The sequence below is a fragment of the Vipera ursinii genome, assembly GCF_947247035.1.
Source record: "Vipera ursinii genome assembly, chromosome: 8".
In the NCBI taxonomy this organism is placed as follows: Eukaryota; Metazoa; Chordata; class Lepidosauria; order Squamata; family Viperidae; genus Vipera; species Vipera ursinii.
Window position 1 is genome coordinate 1272546 of NC_139519.1, and position 20802 is coordinate 1293347.

A 20802-nucleotide genomic window follows, 5' to 3' on the forward strand; every position below is an offset into this window, starting at 1 on the left:
CAGGTTGAAGGCACTTTTCTTCTTGAAGGCAGGTTTCAACAAGGAAAATGAGTTCAGTCTTCAAGAGGTAAAAGCAGAACGAATTCTGTAATGGGTCTGATGAAGGTTTTTGGTGCCCTTCGATTCTTGAGGTAGTTGGTCCTTAAACAGAACAAGGTCTCTAACTTGAAGATAGGGTAAAGGTGAAACGTTGGTGACTGGAGCGTGACTTTGTTGCTCCCCGCCATAATTTGAAGCAGGGTGGATACAGGTGGTTGCTGTGGATTGCCTGGAAGTGGATCAGGATGCGTAGCTGTATCGTGTTTGTCGCTATTGCATTCTGTGCACTTGACAAAGGCTTTACAATTTTTAGCAAAATGGCCATATGAAGCACAGCACCTGTAGCATATTCATCCCCAACACCTGAATCACTCCATTTAGGAGGAGATGGTACAGGATGTGAGTTGCTACCACCTGAATCATTCCATAGAGGAGGGAATGGTACAGGAGGTGAGACGTCCATCTTTCTTGTAGACGCAGCTCCACGTGAGTCTTGAGCTGCTGTGTTACCATACCTTGATGATGATGATGCAGTAGGCACACTGGATTGAGGCTTGTTGAAACTGTGATCGTTTCTTGTCCAGGTGTGTCTGCCGGTGGACCTTGATGATGATGATGGAGCAGCCACACTGGGTTCAGGGTGGTGGAAGCTGGGATCATTGTTCATCCAGGCATGATGATTTATAAACCTGCAAAAATATGAGAATAGGGAAAAGGGAAAGAGTAGGTCGAGTTCCTCTCTGGCGGTAAGGTTGAGAGCATCAACAACAGCTTTGAAGATTGTTTTCCAGGATCTGAAGTCTTCTGGACAGTCATCAAACCTTGAGAGGCTATTGGTGGTGAGCTCTCGACGAGTCATGTGTTTGGTGTACTCAGGAAGGTCTGGTCTCTCACTCTTTGATGCCAAAGAAACTTGTGGAACCTCTTGGGTGTGAGAGTTCTCTGGTGAATAAGGATCAGGTACACCAGGATAGAATGATGTTGCAGGAGCATTTAGCTGTGGTGTAATCTCTAAAATTTGTGCTGGTTGTTGATTCAACCGTTGATCATTGCTGGAAGTTACGTTGTCGTTGACAAGAGGTGATGCAATTTGAGGTGTTGGTGCACCTGTGTCTGGGCGTTGAAGAAGTGCAGGCCTCTGCAGGCTTGGGATTTCTGTGCTGTCTGTAGGAAGCACAGTTGATGCACCTGTGCTGTGTTGTTGAAGAGATGTAGGCTCTGTCAGGCGCGAGGCTTCTGTGCTGTTTGGAGGGAGCACAGCTGACACACCTGTGTTGTGTTGATGAAGAGATGTAGGCCCTTGCAGTTCTGGGATCTCTATGATGTTTGTGGGAAGTGCAGAAGATGCACTTGTGCTGCGGTGTTGAAGGACTGCAGGCCCTTGCGGTTCTGGGGTCTCTGCGATGTTTGTAGGCATTGTGGAAGATGTCTCTGCATCGTTGCAAACACTATACTTTAACACATATTGACTGGTGTGTTCCATCGGATCCTTCACTTCTGTTGGGATGGAGCACTCCACATCGATGTTTTTCTTTGCTGTTGGTTCGTAGAACTTCAGCTTTGCTAAAGCAGCCATTCGTTCCTTTTTTATTTGCAGAATTTTCATTTGGGTCTCTTCCTCTGCTTGGCGGGCTTCTTCCTCTGCTTGGCGCATTTTTCTCTGGGCTTCTATTTCAGCTTCCTTCCTGGCAAAGGAAGCTTGCACCTTCTTTTCTTCTACAAGCGCACAGGCCTCTAGTAGCTTGTGATATATCGTTGAAGCCCTGGAGCGAGAGGATCTAGCAGAGCGTACTGTGACTTTAGTTGATGTGGTTCTATGGGATCTGGTCTCCTGCAGGTCTGCAATACAGATTTTTGCCTTATTCTTTGCATCTTGCACTAGGAGATCTCTTTGCAGGTTCAGATCCTCAATTTTGGTTAATTCTGCTGAGGAATCATCTACATTAGAGTCATTCAAAAAACCTGTGTATTTTGTAGACAGCTGCTGGTAATGTTCATAAGCTGCAGATAGGCAAACTATAGTCTCTCTTAATACAACAGGATTACCATCAAGACTGAGCAAAATTGTCATGGCGTGTGCGGTTCTGTCCTATAGCTCTGACAGATTACTAGAAAATTCACCCTTAATTGCCTCACAATTTTCTCTGAGTATCTGGGTTAGTTTTATTATACGCTTGGGTCTTAGAACTTCTTGGTGCAAATCAGGGTTGTCTGGTTGAAGTAGCTCTTCTGGATCAATGAGACACTCCACCATGGCTAAGACAGATGCAGAAAATTTCCTAGATATTTTTGACTAAATTCATTGTACTTTGCTCTTTGACCACCAGGGGGCACCATCTGTGCAGTCAGAGATTTTGGGGAAGTTTGCCTGTTGGCCACTAGGGACACCTTCTACGTGGTTAGGGACTTCAGGAAAGTTTGCCCTTTGACCACTAGGGGGCACTCTACACGTGCCTGAGGACAAGCCTTTTACTTGCTGAGCAGTCACTGGGATGCACTTGACCACTAGAGGTTGCTGTTTGGATGCAAGTCTGTTATTGTCTCTAGCTTGAATTTGGATGCAAAGTGAGGCAAATGTTCCTTCTTATGACCACTAGTCGTGAGCCGGTCTGGAACTCTCAAGGGACTTCCTGTCTGTATTAAGAGGACCAACCGTAGGCTATAAAACTGTATCTGACGAAGGTTAATTTGCTCTTTGTTCCTAGTTTATAGCTAGAGTAAGATAAATCACTTGCTTATCCAAATAAAATGCTTGCATAGCTTGCTATAAGTGCAAATCAGTCTCTCTCTGTATACAAGCTTTCACATGCGTTTCAAATTTGCAGACAGTTTAAGCTTTTCAGTTTGGCCACCAGGGATCACTGCCTGCCTTAGTGTAAATCCAAGCTGACTCCTTTGTCTGGCACATTCCAAAGGGTGGGGGCCCTTTTGACTGAGCAGCAACCAAGAGTTTGGTTACTAGGCAACTAATTGCTTAATGGCTCTCTTATTGTTGTTTCTCAGCAATCTTTATTGCAAAAAAAATTTGCTAACTGGCAAACTTTTTTGTTTGAGCAAAATTCTCTGTAAAGATGCTTGTATGGCTAGTCATAAATTTCATTTGTAACTGGCAAAAATTTTGTTTGAGCAAAATTCAACTCTAAAAAACATTGGCTATCAATCAATGCCTCTCTCTCTGTTTAATAACACCCAAGCTTACAAGCTGTTGCATAGCTTGCATTCCGAAGGTGGGTTCTCTTTCACTGAAGAGCTGGTTACCAAGGCGATTAATTGCATCCTTGTTCTTTATGGCTTTTAAGCAAAGGATCTCAGCTAACTAGCAGGCTAGTTCTGAAACAAATTGTTTTTCAACAGTAGATTCAAACTCAAGCTTACAACACAGTCTTTCTTTCAATTCAAGGCACATCTTAGCAGAAATTCACTTGGATTTAAAGTCACTTTAAATTGCAGGCAAGAGCTGGCAGAGAGGCAATAAGATGTTTACTAGCCTTTTGAAACAAGAGTTCACAGAATGTTATTGCAGATATGCAATCCCGAAGCCTTTTTTTACCTCTGCCTTGCTCGTAAACAACATGCACATGTAGGATGCAGAGAGAAGGAATTCAGATTGCATTTCCTGACTGTTTAAACTTGATTGTAGAAATGTTACAGACTTTAAATTGCAGATTTTAGGAATTAAAACACATTTTCTAACTGAACTTTAAACTTGATTGCAGTAAACACACGCAGCCAGTAAGAATTAATTGCTATCTTTGACTTCTTACTTGCAGACAACACACACAATGCAGCCAGTAGGAGTTTAGAGACCTAGCAGGCTGCCTCAACTGGCCAGAGGAAACCTTGATTAGCCTGTTCAAGGATGGGTTGAATGACAACCTCTACCAGGCTTCCATTGCCTATGGGGATCCAGCACGCCTCCACTGCTGGTACATAATGGCGGAAGAGGCTGAAATTGACCTAGCACGCAGCCAACAGTGAATGGGCCGGACATGGAGACGTTCCCCCTCAGAAGGGAAAAAGACTCTGACTGTGAACCTGCGTTCGACCACCTGCTTCAGATGTGGCAAAGAAGGCCATCAAGCAGCCAAGTGTCATTCGAAAGCACCGATCCTGAGGGCAGACCACATCGTAGGGAGAAACTTGGAAAACCACCACTGTGAATCTGGGAGACTGCCATAAGAGGCACTGAAGTCACAGAGGTCCAGTCCTCCAAACCATAGGGAGGTGGAACTCCATCTCCACTGGAGAAACCTTGGACAGCAATTCGGACGACGAACTGCTGGTAAGTAGACCCATTGTGCCCCTCACCAGACCCGTAGAAATGTTCAGCCCAGAGATGGAAGAGAAAGTGGCCCTAAAAGCATTGATAGACTTGGGTTGCACCTGCTGCCTAATCAGTCCAAACCTAGTGGGGAATTTGGGGATTCCAGTGAGGAGGCTGAACAAACCTGTTAGGCATATGGTTATAGCCTACCTGGTTGGGTTGGAAATATATAAACCATGATGTTATAACCTTAAGGTGCTAATTGGCCAATGGGTGTGTAAGTTTTTCCAACGGCCATAAGAGGGAGCTAGAAATGTGGCTTCTCTCTCTCTCTCTTTGCTCTCATTGTTTTTCCTTTTTGGCTTACTACTGTGTTAAACCATAGGAACTGTGTACTTGACCTTCAGACCAGTAAGAAGACATTGTATTTTGGATACTCCCTGGACTATTGCTGTTGCTTATCTGTTGTTATTTGTGTATGACCTGGACTGTTTATTTGGATTGTGTTTTTGTTTTTTTACACCTAATAGTAAAGTATTTTTCTGTTTATCACAACTCAGTGTATCTGTGTGGTTACTGTGTGACTCTTACTATTCTCAGTACGCTTTTGCCTGTGTAGGTTCCTGATAACTCAAGAAGCATTTTGCAAACATTGGTTATGGGCCCAGATACGTACTGAGAATTAGTACACACAGTATCATAGCTGAGTTTGTGTAAAAATGGCACAAGAACAGTTGTCAGGCATCTCCTGGATAAGTCGGTTGGATGGGACCAACTACGTTACATGGTTGACAAAGTGTTGCTTGCTGCTATGCAAGGAAGGTCTATGGGCTGTAGTTGTGACCCTCCAGATGTGACTGCTTGGGATCCAGAAGATGAGGACAATGCACAGAAGATAGCCAAGTTTAACCGTGACAATGAAATATGCATAATTGGACTAACACTGAATGACCAGCAGCTTGGCCATATTCATGGTGAGGTGTCTGCTGCTAGGTGTTGGGCCACTTTGCGACATATCTATGTTCGTGATAGTGTGGGCGCACACATATACCTCACACACAAACTGTTTAGGGCTCATCTTCAAAAGAATGGGGATATGTTAGCCTATTTGAACTTCATGAAGACAACTATGCAAGATTTTTTCAGAGCTGCATCAGGTTTATATCATCCTGCCCTCCTTAGACGACAGTTATGATGCATACGTATCTTCTTTGGAAGTCCTGTCCAAAGATGAGATGACACTGCCAGGGATAACCGGAAGATTGCTGGAGGAGACCAGAAGGAGGCAAGACAGAGACCAGCAGAGACAGCCATCTCCACAAGAGGAACATCAATATACTACTGCTTATACTGTTAAGAAATGCTATTCTTGTGGGGCTAAAGGGCATATAGCTAGGTTCTGTAGAAAGGGTAGAAAACAGAATGCGGATAGCAGTAGGAAGACAAAGAAGGACATTGGTTTGGCTGTTTCTGCTGAACCAACAACCATATACAACAATCTGTGGGTGGTTGATAGTGGGGCTTCTCAATGTATCACCAAAGTCAAAGAGGGTTTTGTCCATATGAAATGCAGCAATCAACATGTTTCACTGGCCAATGGTTGGAGGATGAAGGCCTCTGGTGAAGTAATGCATACTGTCCATATATTGACGAACATTTACCAATGCTGAATGTGCCGAAACTACGATTTAACCTTTTATCTGTAAAGGCATTGGTTAAGGCTGGGTTTGTGGTGACGTTCAAGGAGCAGAAATGTATAACGGAGAAGAATGGAACCTGTGTTACTGCCAACCTAAAAAATGGTTTGTTTGTCCTCGCTAGCAACCCGGTTAATACAACTAATGCTAACCCTATATGTGAGAACAAGAAGCCTCATGATGAGTGCATACATTTGCTTCATTGATGGTTAGGGCATGTGAACTTTACCGTACTACGTAGGACTATTGAATTAGTGAAAGGAATAAGACTGAAGCCGTGTAAGAGGTACCTGAATTGCAATGCATGTAATCAGAAAAAGAGCAAGGTAACTCCTGCAAACAGGTGAAACGGTTTCAAGACCACTGTCCCTTTGGAAGTTGTATTTGCAGATCTTATCGGCCCCATGAAGCCTAGTTTAGGGGGATCGTATTTTGTCCTAAGCATCATGGACCATTACTCTCATTATGGGTTTTGTTACCTACTTAAATCAAAGGCAGACATGTTCCAACATTTTTCAAACTGGTTTAAGTTTGTAGAGAGAAAAACAAAGCGAAACGTTCAGTGTATAATAACTGATAACGGCACTGAATTCACTAACAAGCGTTTTGTAGATATGCTACTATCAGCCGGCATTGAGCACAAGCGTTCAGCCCCTTAAAGGCCTCAACACAATGCACTTGTTGAGAGATGTGGGCAAACGTTACAAGCTATGATAAGGACTATGTTAACAGATTCTGGCTTAACAGATAGACTATGGGGGGAGGCTGCAAAATGAGCAAACCATGTCCTCAATGTGGTGAACTCTTCTACCAGTAAAATACGATACACGTTATGGCATGGCAGAGAACCAGACCTGGGTTACCTGCACATGTTTTGCACCCCAGCATGGGTTCACATTCCTGCACAACTCAGGAGCAAAGGCCAGCATAGGGCAAGGCCATTGTTCTTTGTGGGATATGAATCCAAACATAAATCTTATCGTTTTTGGGAACAAGGCACCACTAATATACATTGTAGTACAAGTGCCAAATTCCTTGAGCACATTGGTTGGGATAGACTAGAGCAGGGGTAGGCAACCTCGGCTCTTTTATGACTCATGGACTTCAACTCCCAGAATTCCTGAGCCAGCTGGCTCAGGAATTCTGGGAGTTGAAGTCCATGAGTCATAAAAGAGCCGTGGTTGCCTACCCCTGGACCAGAGCAAGCAAATGTTAATACTGATCCTCTTGTATTTAAAAACTCCTCTGATAACATAACTAGAAATGATAATACATCTTCTGAACCTGTAAAAGATGAAGATAGGGGAGATAAAGGAGGAAGAAGAGGAGACATCAATACAAAGCCCTGTACAACTTAGGTGTTCAATACGCAACAGACGTCCACCTGATCACTATGAGGCCAGTGTGATATGCCAAATTGACTTAGAGCCTTCTAATTATGATGAAATTAGGATGTATCCTGAAAAGGAACAGAATGCATGGAAGGCTGCAATGGATAGGGAGTTAAAGTCTTTGCAGGATCTAAAGGTCTATGAAAAAGCAAAACTGCCACCTGGTGAGCATGCAATAGGTTGCATACAAGGTAAAGAAGGGTGTAGATGGGACTGTTACCCATAAGGCACGATTAGTAGCACAAGGCTTTGCTCAAACTACCGAGGACTATGATGAGGTATTTGCACCTAGTCTGAGAGCAACTACTTTAAGAGCAGCTTTAGTGTGGGCGGCTAAAAACCGATATACAGTAAATCATGTAGACGTGGAAACTGCATATCTACATGCTCCATTACAACACACCATTTATTTAAGAACACCACCAGGAGTGACCAAGGATATAGAAAACGATTGTTGGAAGTTAAAGAAAAGCCTCTATGGCTTAAAACAATTGGGTTTTGAGTGGAATAAGTGTATAGTCAATGAGTTGGATGTGATAGGTTTCGTAGCCAGTAATGCTGATCCATGTTTGTTTAGGAGAAAATATAACGGAGTATTGTCTTTACTTCTGCTGTTTACTGATGATATTGCAATAATAACAAAAACTGAGCAAGAAGCAGAAAACATCATTTCAAGTTTGCAAAAGAAATTTACAATTAGAAACCTAGGGGAAATAAGCCACAATTTGGGGCTAGATATTGTAAAGACAAATAGAGGTTTCAAGGTTTCACAAGCCAGTAAAATAACTCGGTTGTTAAAAAGATATAACACGGGGCTTTCTAAACCAACGAAGACTCCGATGGCTCTGGATTTTAAGGACATTAATATTGAAAGTCCTGTTTTTGATAAAACTATATACCAATCTTTAATAGGTAGTCTTATGTATCTGAGTAATTGGACAAGACCAGACATTTCTTACAATGTCAACCAATTAGCAAGATACAATAATGAACCGACTGTCAGACACTGGCAAGCAGCTAAACGGGTATTAAGATATTTGAAGCAGTCTATTCACTACTCGTTATATTTAGAGCCAAATCGTGAGTTAATTCTCACAGCCTATGCAGACGCAAGTTTTGCCTCTGATAAAATCAACTTCAGGGTTGGCTATAATGTTGGGTGATTCTATAATTGGATGGAAATCCATCAGACAGAAGCACATAAGCCTGTCTACAATGGAAGCCAAATTTTCATCTTTATCGGTTTTATGTACGGAATTGCTGCTGTACAAACAGTTATTGTTGGACATGAGATTAACTGTAAAGGATCCATTTATTGTATATGAGGACAACCAAGCTGCAATAAAGATGGCAATTAACGCTGCCATTAGAACAAGATCCAAACATACAGATCTTCGTTACTTAAATGTCAGACAATGTGTCAAGGACAAACTAATACAACTAGAATATTTTTCAACTGATATGAATATCGCAGACCATTTCACTAAGGTCCAAAGTGCTGTTAAACACAAGGCTAGTTGTGAAAAGATTGGCCTATGATTATAAGAAGTTATATATTATCCTACCCCAAGGGGAGAATGCTAGGCATATGGTTATAGCCTACCTGGTTGGGTTGGAAATATATAAACCATGATGATATAACCTTAAGGTGCTAATTGGCCAATGGGTGTGTAAGTTTTTCCAACGGCCATAAGAGGGAGCTAGAAACGTGGCTTCTCTCTCTCTCTCTTTGCTCTCATTGTTTTTCCTTTTTGGCTTACTACTGTGTTAAACCATAGGAACTGTGTACTTGACCTTCAGACCAGTAAGAAGACATTGTATTTTGGTTACTCCCTGGACTGTTGCTGTTGCTTATCTGTTGTTATTTGTGTATGACCTGGACTGTTTATTTGGATTGTGTTTTTGTTTTTTACAACTAATAGTAAAGTATTTTTCTGTTTATCACAACTCAGTGTATCTGTGTGGTTACTGTGTGACTCTTACTATTCTCAGTACGCTTTTGCCTGTGTAGGTTCCTGATAACTCAAGAAGCATTTTGCAAACATTGGTTATGGGCCCAGATACGTATACACACAGTATCATATGATACACACAGTATCATAGCTGAGTTTGTGTAAAAATGGCACAAGAACAGTTGTCAGGCATCTCCTGGATAAGTTGGTTGGATGGGACCAACTACGTTACATGGTTGACAAAGTGTTGCTTGCTGCTGTGCAATGAAGGACTATGGGCTGTAGTTGATGACCCTCCAGATGTGACTGCTTGGGATCCAGAAGATGAGGACAATGCAAGAAGCACTTTGCTAACAAAACCCATTTCCTTTGGGCAATTAGATGAGTTCCATCTCAGGAAGAATTTTAGCCACCCTTGCCACCTGGCTGATTGAACTCATGATGGGGGACCACATAGACTATAACATTCATTGTGGCCCCTGGCATGGAATGGCCCTTGATTTGGGGGATGACATGTTGAAAACTTGGAATCTGAGAGTAAATTGGAGAACGGGAGAACTGAGGAAGGAAAGCTGTGACACAGGACAGCGTACCAAAAAGAAGAAGGGGGGAAATGGCTGAGGTGGTGGCAGTCGCAAGCAACAGGCCATCAGAAAGCATACTTAATGAATACCGGGATCTGGCCAAAGTATTCAGTGAGGAAAGGTCCGACAAACTGTCCCCCCGACTGGCCCACTGACTGTGCCATCAAAATCCTGCCAGGAGCTAAACTACCCAAACCCAAGCTCTATTCGATGAATCCTAGAGAGCTCAAGGAGCTGCAGAAATTCATTTAAAAAAATCTAGTGCGGGGGTTCATTCAGCTGGCAGGGCTGAAGACAACCAGCCCTGTGCTATTCTGGGAGAAGAAAGACGGGCTCTTGACTTCTGGGTGGTAAGGCGTTGCCGCAGGCAGCCATTCTGGCTGTCAGCCCCGCCGGCTCTGTAGAGCCGCCGAAAACAGTGCCGATCAGCCATTTTGATGGCTCGGAAGCCCGCTCCTCGGGAGAAGAGGAGGGGGTGAGCGCTCAGGTAGGGGTAGAGCTCTCTGGGGCCGCCAGAGCTAAAGTTCTGGTGGCTGAAGGATTGAGCCCCCCCGAAGCCTGAGTTTGCTCTGGACTGCGGGGCGCCTCTGCTCCGGGCTTTTTGGAGCAGAGCAGGGCATCAGCAACCGTCCCTGCCAGCAAGAGAGAACTCTAGAGAACCTGGATGCAGGGAGAGCGATACAGGAGATTCAGGTGAAAGTGAATTTATGATGTTTAACTCAATGGACTTTGTGGAGTTTGAAAGTGAAAGTGCGTAGCAGGCAACAGTGGGTGAAAATGGCTGCCAAATCTTCTAAAGTTCCCAGAAGCGCGGGGGCTTCTCTGGTGCAGCAATCTTTGTTACAAGCTTTAATGCCCCCTCCCTCTGCACCTGCACCTGCACCTGTACCAACTTTTACAGTTAAAGACTTGCAGGATGTGTTGCAAGAGGCTATGAAAAAGCAATCGCAACAATTAGTTGAGCTTATGGATGAGAACTTAACAGAAATAAGGGCAGACATCTTACTTGCATTTCAAGGCATGGCTATATGCATAGAGCGCTTGGACGAGAGAGTGGAAGATCTCAGCCAAAATAATATCAGATTAGATGCAAAAATGACAGAGACCGAAAATGTGGTGGATAAAATTGATAGTGACTTGACCTTTGTACAGTACCATGAGATGGAGTTTGCTGTGAGAATTAGAGGCTTAAAAGAGGATTCTAAAGAAAATTTGAAGAAAATAGTTTCCGAGGCTTTGGAAGGTGTGTTGGGGTGACCAGCAGATGCAATTATGGAAGATATAGACAAAATTTCCCGTGTTAATTCGTGGATTGCAAGACAAAGGAAATTACCCAGAGATGTGGTGGTTTATTTTACAAAGAGAGCAATTAGAAATGAGGTTATTCAAGCCTTTTACAATACTAAATTTGCAATTGCTGAGCAAGAAGTTTTGACTTTAAAAGAGATCCCTCCAAGAATCCTAAGGAGAAGGAAGGAATTTGCCTTTTTGGCATAAGAATTAAGACAACGTGATATTAAGTTCAGATGGGAGGTATGGTGGTGATGCATGAAGGCATGAGACATCGTCTTACTACAGTATTGCAGGCATGTGATTTTTATAGTAATGTTTTAAAAAGCAGTCCCCATACCACTTTTGGAATCTACAAAGAAGAGGGAGAGCCTCAACTACGCAGTGAGAATTTACAAGGTGCTGAAGGAACAACACAGATAGATGAGAAAGTTACAGGAGTGGATCAAATTTCAGTATCATCGGAGGAGGCCAGAAACCAGAGGATGACGCGTGCTGCTTCGAGACGAATGAGACGAGAGCAAGTACAAGAACAGCAGAAAGTCATGATGGCACCTCCAAAACTTACTTATAGTGAAGCTGTGGGAGGAGCGCGACCTAAGAGAGTGCAGGTGATTTTGGAAGAAGTTCTCCAAAAGCTTCGGGTTGCGAAGGATGGAGACAAAGTTTCTAACCTGGAATGTTAATGGCTTAAACTCACCACAGAAGAGAAAGAAAGTTTTTCAATATTTAAAACAATTTAAGAATGATGTTATTTGTTTACAAGAAACACATATTAGAGTTACGGATCAAAAGTACTTATTAAATTCAAGACTGGGTACACAATTTATTGCCTCTGCAACGGATAAGAAAAATGGAGTGGTTGTTTATGTTAAGAATACCTTGACAGCGGAGTTAATTGAAGCAGATAAACAAGGAAGATATGTTATAATTGAACTGTTAATAGAAGGCAAGAAAACACTTCTGGTTGGATTATATGCTCCTAATCAACAACAAGCAGACTCTTATAGTTTACTACACAGCAAGATTACTCAGTGGGATTATAAATCTTTTATTTTTATGGGGGACTGGAACAGTGTTTTGGATGTACAAATGGACAAGTGGTTTTTTTTTTAAAGTATTCCAAGTCATGCTAAACTGGCTAAATCTTTTTTTGAAATGAAGGACGATTTGGATTTGCGAGATATTTGGAGAGAAAGAAATTTGCAAGAGAAGGACTATACTTTTTTTTCTGATAGACATCAATCTTTTTCTAGGATTGACTTTATCCTAATTACTAATGATTTCTTTTCTAGGATTAAGAAGATTAAGATTTGTCCAAGAACTATGTCTGATCATAGTCCAGTCTGGTTAGAGATAGAAAATGATAATAGAGATAGGCGTTCCTGGCGTCTAAATGAGAATTTGTTTAGAAATCAGGAAAATGTGGAAGAATGTAAAAAACAGATGAAGGATTTTTTTTAAATTAATATGTATAAAGGCACTTCTACTGAAATGGTCTGGGATGCTAGTAAAGCTTATATGAGAGGTGTATTAATATATCTGAATAACAAATATAGACGCAATCTGGAATTCAGGAGGAAGGAATTAGAGAATGAAATTAGGGAAAAAGAAAAGGCTTTAATTTTGAACCCATCGGATGCGAAGATTAAAGAGGTAATTAATTTATTAAGGGGACAGTTCGACAAGTTGATGGCTGATCAAGTGGCAACTAACTTAGACATAGACATAATACTTTTTGCAATGCTAATAAACCAGGTAGATGGTTAGCTTATTTGTTAAGGAAGAAGCAAAGGGCTTCTAATATAGATAGAATAGAACATAAGGATAAGATAGTGTATCAGCAGAGTCTTATTAAGAAAACTTTTGTTGATTTTTATTCTAAGTTATATGCTAGAGATAAGATTAGTGAGGCAGATATTGATGAATATTTGATGAACGCTAATATTCCTGTTCTTACACAAGAACAAAAGGAAGAGATGAATCAATTGATAACTGAGGAAGAAATTTTTTCAGCAATTAAACAATTGAAAGTGGGTAAGGCGCCAGGTACGGATGGATTGACTGCTGTGTATTACAAAAATTTACAGTTAGAGATGGTAAAGCCATTAAGGGAATTGTTTCAGACAATTCAAATGGGAGGAGGGGTGCCCCCGTCTTGGAAAACTGCTTTTATTTCTTTGATTCCGAAGGAAGACCAGGATGTCACCCAAGCAAAAAAATATAGGCCAATATCACTTTTGAATACGGACTACAAGATATTTGCTAAGGTTTTAGCTAACAGATTAATGAGGGTATTACAACAAGTAATTCATGGTGACCAAACTGGGTTTATAAGTGGTAGACAAATGAAGAATAATGTGAGGCATGTAGTTGATTTGTTGGAATTTTTGGAAAGAAACAATCAGATCCCTGCAGCGTTGATCTTTTTGGATGCTGAAAAAGCCTTTGATCAATTGGATTGGCAATTTTTGTTAAAAGTATTAGATAAAATGAACTTTGGGGATAAATTTTTACAACCAATTAGGGCATTATATCAAAAGCAAACAGCCCGCATAATAGTTAATAATAGTTTGACGGAAGTATGTAACATTGAAAAGGGTACAAGGCAGGGGTGCCCGTTCTCACCTTTATTATTTGTTTTAACATTGGAGATATTATTGATTAAAATACGGGATTCGGAAAAAATTAGGGGAATTCAAATAAGAGATCAGGATTATAGACTGAGGGCTAAGGTTTTAGCTAACAGATTAATGAGGGTATTACAACAAGTAATTCATGGTGACCAAACTGGGTTTATAAGTGGCAGACAAATGAAGAATAATGTGAGGCATGTAGTTGATTTGTTGGAATTTTTGGAAAGAAACAATCAGATCCCTACAGCGTTGATCTTTTTGGATGCTGAAAAAGCCTTTGATCAATTAACATTGGAGATATTTTTGATTAAAATACGGGATTCAGAAAAAATTAGGGGAATTCAAATAAGAGATCAGGATTATAGACTGAGGGCGTTTGCAGACAATCTGGTTGTTACGGTAACTCAGCCTGACGATTCAGTTGTAGAACTGATGGAGATAATAATGCAATATGGGAAAGTTTCTGGATTCAAGGTTAACATACAAAAAACTAAAATGTTGTCTAAGAATATGACAGTATCACAAAAGGCTGTTTTAGAAGAGTTAACAGGATTTGAAATTGTTAAAAGGGTTAAATATTTGGGGATATATTTGTCACCCTCAAATGTAAAGTTATATAAAATTAATTATGAAAAGTTATGGGGAAAAGTTCAAAAAGAATTGGATAGTTGGAAAAAACTACAATTATCCTTATTGGGAAGAATTGCAGCAGTGAAAATGAATGTTTTGCCAAAATTTTTATTTTTATTTCAAGTGATACCTATTCTTAAAAAGGATTCAAATTTGGAGGAATGGCAAAAGGGTATTAATAAATTTGTCTGGGCAGGGAAAAGGCCACGAGTTAAATTTAAGATTATGCAGGATACACGTGAGAGAGGTGGTCTTAAAATGCCTAATCTTAAACTATACTATGAAGCTGCTGCTTTGTCAGCGATAAGTGATTGGATTAATTTAACACAAGTGAGATTATTAAATCTTGAAGGTCATGATTTGTTATTTGGTTGGCATGCATATTTATTGTATGATAAGAAGGTGGATAATGTGTTCAAGGTACATATTTTAAGACATGCTCTGTTGCGAGTTTGGAAAAAGTATAGACATAAGTTAAATTATAAGATACCTATATGGGCAATACCGAAACACGCAATAGAAAATATAAGTGTTGGGTTTAAACATGATGTGACTACATACAAGGAAATTTTAAGTTTGGAAAGGAATGTATGGCATTTAAAGCCGTATAATATTTTAAGAGAAGAAAAGATTGTACAAACTTGGTTTCAGTATGGGCAATTACAGGCCAGGTGGAAAGAAGACCAGAAAATTGGTTTTTCAATGACTGATGAAAATCTGGTAAAGCAAATTAGAGATCAAGGCCAAGCACATATTAAAAGGATATATCTTGCATTGATAGAAATTGACTCAGAGACTGAACTTGTTAAAGACTGTATGATAAAGTGGGCTCAGAATTTTCAAGGTCATTACAATGGATACCTGGGAAAAGATTTGGGTGAGAAATGTAAAATTTACGCAAGCTCAAAACTTAAGAGAGAATTTTTATAAGATGTTTTATAGGTGGCATTTAGATCCTAAAAAATTAGCAAGTATGTATCCGAACTGCCAGCTCAAATGTTGGAGGTGTGGTGGTGAAGATGCAACGTATTTTCATGTATGGTGGACCTGTAAAAAGGTTAAAGCTTTTTGGATTAAAATTTGGTGGAATATGCAAAAGATATTTAAGAAAAGGATAAAGTTTTGTCTGCAACTGTTTTTACTGGGCATTATTACGGACACTACTGTTGTGGACACTAAGTTGATCTTGAATTTAATTACGGCAGCGAGACTTTTAATAGGGCAATATTGGAAGAAGGAAGAACTGCTGACAATAGAAGAATGGACTTTAAAAGTTTCCAACCTGGCGGAAATGGCAAAGATTTCAGCGTATTTGAAAGACCAGTCGCAACAGAGATATATTGTGGAGTGGAGAAGATGGATTGATTGTATCCATCTTCTTGGTCAGAGCAATTTTAAACAAGCTACGTGCAGCATGCCTCTGTGCCAAGCTATCAAAGTGCGAGTTCCACAAGGAAAAAAAATGATTAATTGGGTTACTGGATTTCCCACCAGGGGATAAAAATGGACCCAGAGAAGGTACGGGCAGTGTTAGAGTGGGTGCCGCCTTGCACACGGAAGCAATTGTAAAGCTTCTTTGGGTTCACAAATTTCTAGACAGTTTATTCCATCTTTCACCCAAATTGCCCTCCCCATCACAAACCTACTAAAAACAAAAAGGGTGGAAAAACCGAAACCCAGTCAGCCATTGAAATGGACTGAGTGCCAAGCACTGTTTGAGAAATCAAAAAGAGTTTTTTCAGCTGAGCAGGTGTTGAAATACCCAGGCCCGGAGAAGCCATTTGTCATTCAGGCAGACAGTGGTGATGTTGTGATGAACACATCCAAAAAGCTCACTGAAATGGAACAGAGGTGGGCAGTGTGGGAAAAGGAGGTGTATGCAGTGGGCTCTGCTCACGTGGAGACATTTCCTTAAGGGAATGTGGAAATGTGGACTGATCACAATTAAGTACATCCCTGGAGCCAAGAATTTTTTAGCCAATGCCTTGTTGTGGATGCCGCAATACAATAGCATAAAGTCCGACATAATCAAATCCCTGATGTTCCCAAAACAATTAGTGGCTCCTATAACCACAAGAGCTCAGGCAAAGAAACTGAGGCTGGGAAGCAGTCATGTAGAAGCTCTGACCACCACAAAGCAAAACCTTAGGAAAAACCCACCTTTGAACAGGGAATTAGGGATCGAGTTTAGACAAGCATTAGAAACTGACGAATGGTTCCTTAACCATAAAAACCTTTCCCTATTACATGTTAGACAACTTTTTGGGATCCAGATGCCATCTATAAAACATTTTATAAAAATTTTCTCTTAAATTTTGAGCCTGAGTAAATTTAACATTTCTAACCCAAATTACCTCCCAAGTATCCAACGGAATTGGTTCCTGGATATTTTGTGCCCACTTTATCATACAATCTTTAACTAATTCCGTTTCCGAGTCCAATTCAATTAAAAAAGTTATATATCCTCTTTATATGTGCACAATTTAAATCTCTAATTTGTTTTACTAAATTTTCATCTGTAATTGTGATGCCAACCTTCTGATCCAACTTCCACCTAGCTTTCAATTGGGTATATTGAAACCAAGAGTAACTTATGTTTTCTTGTCTTAACTCATCTAATGATTTAAGTTGCCAATCATTCCCTTCCAATCTAAGTAATTGCTTATAGGAAAACATATCCAAACTCACTCCCATAGATACACCTTCTATCGCATGTCCAGGAATTCTCCAAATCGGTATTTTATAATTTAACTTATAATAATACTTTTTCCAGACACGCAACAAGGCACTTCTAAGAATATGAGATTTGAAAGCCATATCCACCTTTTTATCATAAAGCAAATATGCATGCCATCCATATACCAAATCCCAACCCTCAAGGTGAAGTATTCTCTTATTAGTTAAATTAAGCCAATCGCTAACCCATGTCAAGACCACAGCATCATAATACAGTTTCAAATTCGGCGCCTCTTTCCCTAGCATCTTGTAAAATCTTAAATTTAACTCTTAGTTTTTTCCCCGCCCAAATAAATTTATTAATACCCTTCTGCCATTCATCAAGGTTGGCATCCTTTTTCAATATAGGTATCATTTGAAACAAAAAGAGAAACTTCGGCAGAACATTCATTTTAACAACTGCGATTCTTCCCAATAAAGATAATTGTAATTTTTTCCAATTATTTAAATCCCTTTGTATCTTCAACCATAATGTTTCATAATTATTCTTATATAATTTTGCATTTGAAGCTGCAATATACACTCCCAAATACTTAACCTTTTTTACTATTTCAAAACCTGTTAGTTTAATTAACATTTCCCTTTCACTCATAGATATATTCTTAGATAATTTGAAAGAAATATTGGCACAGGCTCTTGAGCAGGTTTTGGAGCTTTCTGCAGAAGATATTATGGTGAATATAGATAAAATATTTTGTGTTAATTCTTGGATTGCAAGACAAAGAAAGCTACCTAGAGATGTGGTGGTTTATTTTACGAAGAGAGCAATTAGAAATGAGGTTATTCAAGCCTTCTACAACAAAAAATTTACAGTTGCAGAGCAAGAAGTTTTAATTCTGAAAGAGATTCCTCCAAGAATTTTAAGGAAAAGGAAAGAATTTGCTTTTTTGGCAGAAGAATTAAGGAAATGGGATATCCAGTTTAGATGGGAGATCCCAGTAGGCATGGTGGTGATGCACGCAGGCACAAGATATCATCTTAACACAGTTTTACAGGCACGAGATTTTTATGCTAATATTTTGAAGGCAGGCTCCCCACCATCCACAGAATTTAAAAGGAGGAATGGCGAAGGAGAGCGTCAGCCACGAAGGGAGAGTACACAAGGAGCTGAAGGAGTTGTTCAGCTGAAAGATGGAGAATCCCAGCAAACTACAGGAGTGGATCAGATTCCAGTACCAATGGAAGAGGTTAGAGATCAAAGAATGACACGGGCTGCAACCAGATGAATGAGACAAGAGCAAGAACAACAGAAAGCCATGACTACATCTCAAAAACTTACTTATAGTGAAGCAGTGGGAGGAGCGAAACCGAAGAGAGCGCAGGTGATTCTGGAAGAGGCGCTCCAAAAGCTTCAGGTCGCAAAAGATGGCGACAAATCTTCTAACTTGGAATGTTAATGGATTAAATTCTCCGCATAAAAGAAAGAAAGTATTTCAATATCTAAAACAATTTAAAAATGATGTTATTTGCTTACAGGAAACGCATATTCGAGCAGCTGATCAAAAGTATTTTATAAACTTTAGGCTGGGTACACAGTTTATTGCTTCTGCTCCTGACAAGAAAAATGGAGTTGTTATTTATGTCAAGAATACTTTAACAGCTAGTTTAATTGAAACAGATAAACAAGGAAGATATGTTATAATTGAACTATTAATAGAAGGCAAGAAAATACTTCTGGTTGGATTATATGCTCCTAACTAACAGCAAGGAGAATTTTATAAATTATTACACAGCAAGATTATTCAGTGGGATTACAAATCTTGTATTCTTATGGGAGACTGGAATGGCGTTTTGGATGTACAAATGGACAAAAGAGGCCTTTTTAGAAGTACGCCAAGTCATGCTAGACTGCCTAAATCATTTTTTGAGATGAAGGATGACTTGGAATTGAGAGATGTTTGGAGAGAAAGGAACTTGCAAGAAAAAGACTTTACTTTTTTCTCTGATAGGCATCAATCTCTATCCAGGATTGATTTTGTATTAATTACTAATAACTTTTTTTCTAGGATTAAGAAAATCAAGATATGTCCAAGAACTATATTTGATCACAGTCCAGTATGGTTGGAGATAGAAAAAGATAATGGAGACTAAATGAAAATTTGTTTAGATATCAGGAAAATGTGGAAGAGTATAAAAAACGGATGAAAGAATTTTTTAAAATTAATATGCATAAAGGTACTCCTATTGAGATGGTTTGGGATGCAAGTAAAGCTTATATGAGAGGAGTGTTAATATATTTGAATAATAAACATAGACGTAAATTGGAATTTAGGCGGAAAGAATTAGAGGAGGAAATTAAGAGAAAAGAAAAGGCTTTAATTTTGAATCCATCTGATGGGAAGATCAAAGAGGTAATTACTTTACTAAGAGGTCAGTTTGATATGTTGATGGCAGATCAAGTGGCAACTAACTTACGGTATGCTAGACATAACACTTTTTGTAACGCTAATAAACAGGGTAGGTGGTTAGCTTACTTGTTAAGGAAGAAACAAAGGGCATGTAATATAGATAGAATAGAGTACAAGGGTAAAGTGGTGTATCAGCAGAATCTTATTAAAAAGGCTTTTGTTGATTTTTATTCTAAGTTGTATGTTAGAGATAAGATTCAAGATACAGATATAGATAGATACTTGCAGGAAGCTAACATTCCTGTTCTTACAGAAGAACAAAGGGAAGAGATGAATCAATTGATAAATGATGAAGAAATTCTTTTAGCAATTAAGCAATTAAAGGTGGATAAAGCACCGGGAACTGACGGTTTGACTGCCGTCTACTATAAAAATTTACAGTCAGAAATGGTGGAACCTTTAAGAGAATTGTTTAGGACAATTCAATTGGGAGGAGAAGTGCCTCCATCGTGGAAAACAGCTTTTATTTAGCTGATTCCGAAGGAAGATCAAGATGCTACCCAAGCCAAAAACTATAGACCAATATCGCTTTTAAATACTGATTGTAAGATATTTGCAAAAATTTTAGCAAATAGATTAATGAAGTGATTCATAGTGATCACAGCAAGTGATTCATAAGTGGTAGACAAATGAAGAATAATGTGAGACATATTGTAGATTTATTGGAATTTTTGGAAAGAAATAATCAGGTCTCTGCAGCGCTGATCTTTTTGGATGCTGAAAAAGTTTTTGATCAACTGGATTGGCAATTTTTGGTGAAAGTATTGGACAAAATGGAGTTTGGGGAAATTTTTTTACAACCTATTAGAGCAATATATCAGAAGCAAACAGCTCGTATAATAGTCAATAGTAGTCTGACAGAAACATGTAATATTGAAAAGGGTACAAGACAGGGGTGTCCGTTGTCACCCTTACTGTTTGTTTTAACATTGGAAATATTATTGATTAAAATACGAGATAATAATAATAATAATAATAATAATAATAATAATAATGATAATAATAATAATAATAATAATAATAATAATTTTATTTGTATACCGCCCTTCTCCCAAAGGACTCAGGGCAGTGAACAGGGCAATAAATACTAATACAAGAATACAAAAATTAAGAAAAAATTAAACAAAGTGCCCAATACCTTAAAACAATAAATTAAAATACATTAAAAACAGTAA

The 20802-nt window shown here is 39.5% G+C and overlaps 1 protein-coding gene across 1 annotated transcript in view; it reads right to left on the reverse strand.

Moving 5' to 3' along the window:
- The window catches only part of VAMP8 (vesicle associated membrane protein 8), a 36807-nt gene that overhangs the window by 3379 nt on the left and 12626 nt on the right, over window positions 1-20802 (reverse strand). The window lies entirely within an intron of this gene.